This window comes from Oncorhynchus gorbuscha, linkage group LG16 (genome assembly GCF_021184085.1).
Source record: "Oncorhynchus gorbuscha isolate QuinsamMale2020 ecotype Even-year linkage group LG16, OgorEven_v1.0, whole genome shotgun sequence".
Classification (NCBI taxonomy): Eukaryota; Metazoa; Chordata; class Actinopteri; order Salmoniformes; family Salmonidae; genus Oncorhynchus; species Oncorhynchus gorbuscha.
Window position 1 is genome coordinate 93,345,216 of NC_060188.1, and position 2,500 is coordinate 93,347,715.

A 2,500-nucleotide genomic window follows, 5' to 3' on the forward strand; every position below is an offset into this window, starting at 1 on the left:
TACTCTGGGTCTAGATAGATACTCTGGGTCTAGATAGATACTCTGGGTCTAGATAGATACTCTGGGTCTAGATAGATACTCTGGGTCTAGATAGATACTCTGGGTCTAGATAGATACTCTGGGTCTAGATAGATACTCATGAACTAGATAGATACTCTGGGTCTAGATAGATACTCTGGGACTAGATAGATACTCTGGGTCTAGATAGATACTCTGGGTCTATATAGATACTCTGGGTCTAGATAGATACTCTGGGTCTAGATAGATACTCTGGGTCTATATAGATACTCATCGACTAGATATATACTCTGGGTCTAGATAAATACTCTGGGTCTAGATAAATACTCTGGGGCTATATAGATACTCTGGGTCTAGATAAATACTCTGGGACTATATAGATACTCTGGGTCTAGATAGATACTCTGGGACTAGATAAATACTCTGGGACCATATAGATACTCTGGGTCTATATAGATACTCTTTGACTATATAGATACTCATGTGTGGGGAGTCTCCCACATGCCTTTTGGAGAACATCAAACATGTTTGCTTATTTTTTTCTTTTAGCAATTGCTTTTTTTCTGGCCACTTCCGTAATGCCCAGCTATGTGGAGTATATGGCTTAAAGTGGTCCTATGGACAGATACTCCGATCTCCGCTGTGGAGCTGTGCAGCTCCTTCAGGGTTATCTTTGGTCTCTTTGTTGCCTCTCTGATTAATGCCCTTACTTGCCTGGTCTGTGAGTTTTGGTGGGTGGCCCTCTCTTGGCAGGCTTGTTGTGGTGTCATAATAGATATATACTCTGGGTCTAGATAGATACTCTGGGTCTAGATAGGGTTATCTTTGGTCCCTTTGTTGCCTCTCTGATTAATGCCCTTACTTGCCTGGTCTGTGAGTTTTGGTGGGTTGTCCCTTTGGAGAGCTCCTTGGTCTTCATGGTGTTGCCCCTTACTTAATGGTGCCCCTTACTTAGTGGTGCCCCTTACTTAGTGGTGCCCCTTACTTAGTGGTGCACCTTACTTAGTGGTGCCCCTTACTTAGTGGTGCCCCTTACTTAGTGGTGCCCCTTACTTAGTGGTGCCCCTTACTTAGTGGTGCCCCTTACTTAGTGGTGCCCCTTACTTAGTGGTGCCCCTTACTTAGTGGTGCCCCTTACTTAGTGTTGCCCCTTACTTAGTGGTGCCCCTTACTTAGTGGTGCCCCTTACTTAGTGGTGCCCCTTACTTAGTGGTGCCCCTTACTTAGTAGTGCCCCTTACTTAGTGGTGCCCCTTACTTAGTGGTGCCCCTTACTTAGTGGTGCCCCTTACTTAGTGGTGTTATATACTGAGATCATGTAACAGATTGTGACACTTAGATTGCACACAGGTGGACTTTATGGAACTAATTATGTGATTTCTGAAGGTAATTGGTTGCACCAGATCTTATTTAGGGGCTTCATAGCAAAGGGGAGGGGCTTCATAGCAAAGGGGAGGGGGTTCATAGTGAAGGGGGTGAATAAATCTGTACACACCATTTTTCTGTTTTTAATTTATTTATTTTTATATTTTGAAACAAGTAATTTTTTCCATTTCACTTCACCAATTTGGCCTCTTTTGTCCATGTCCATTACATTAAATCCAAATAAAAATATATTTAAATTACAGGTTGTAAATGCAACAAAATAGCAAAAACGCCAAAGGGGGATGAATACTTTTGCAAGGCACTGTAGCTACTGCTGTGTGTGTCCTGCAGGGTTTGGGTCAATACCATTTCAGTTTCAGTCAATTCAGGAAGTATACTAGTGTGAGACAGGTAGTCAGGTTAGCCTCTCTGTAGTCCGGTTAGGTATGATAGGCCTCTCTGTAGTCCGGTTAGGTATGATAGGCCTCTCTGTTAGACAGGTAGGTATGATAGGCCTCTCTGTTAGACAGGTAGGTATGATAGGCCTCTCTGTTAGACAGTTAGGTATGATAGGTCTCTCTGTTAGACAGTTAGGTATGATAGGCCTCTCTGTTAGACAGGTAGGTATGATAGGCCTCTCTGTTAGACAGGTAGGTATGATAGGCCTCTCTGTTAGACAGGTAGGTATGATAGGCCTCTCTGTTAGACAGGTAGGTATGATAGGCCTCTCTGTTAGACAGGTAGGTATGATAGGTCTCTCTGTTAGACATGTAGGTATGATAGGTCTCTCTGTTAGACAGGTAGGTATGATAGGCCTCTCTGTTAGACAGGTAGGTATGATAGGCCTCTCTGTTAGACAGGTAGGTATGATAGGTCTCTCTGTTAGACAGGTAGTCAGGTTAGCCTCTCTGTAGTCCGGTTAGGTATGATAGGCCTCTCTGTTAGACAGGTAGGTATGATAGGCCTCTCTGTTAGACAGGTAGGTATGATAGGCCTCTCTTTTAGACAGGTAGGTATGATAGGTCTCTCTGTTAGACAGGTAGGTATGATAGGCCTCTCTTTTAGACAGGTAGGTATGATAGGCCTCTCTGTTAGACAGTTAGGTATGATAGGCCTCT

General features: G+C 43.6%; 1 protein-coding gene across 11 annotated transcripts in view; it reads left to right on the plus strand.

Moving 5' to 3' along the window:
* The window catches only part of LOC123999436 (transcription factor 4-like), a 474,953-nt gene that overhangs the window by 322,956 nt on the left and 149,497 nt on the right, over positions 1-2,500 (plus strand). The window lies entirely within an intron of this gene.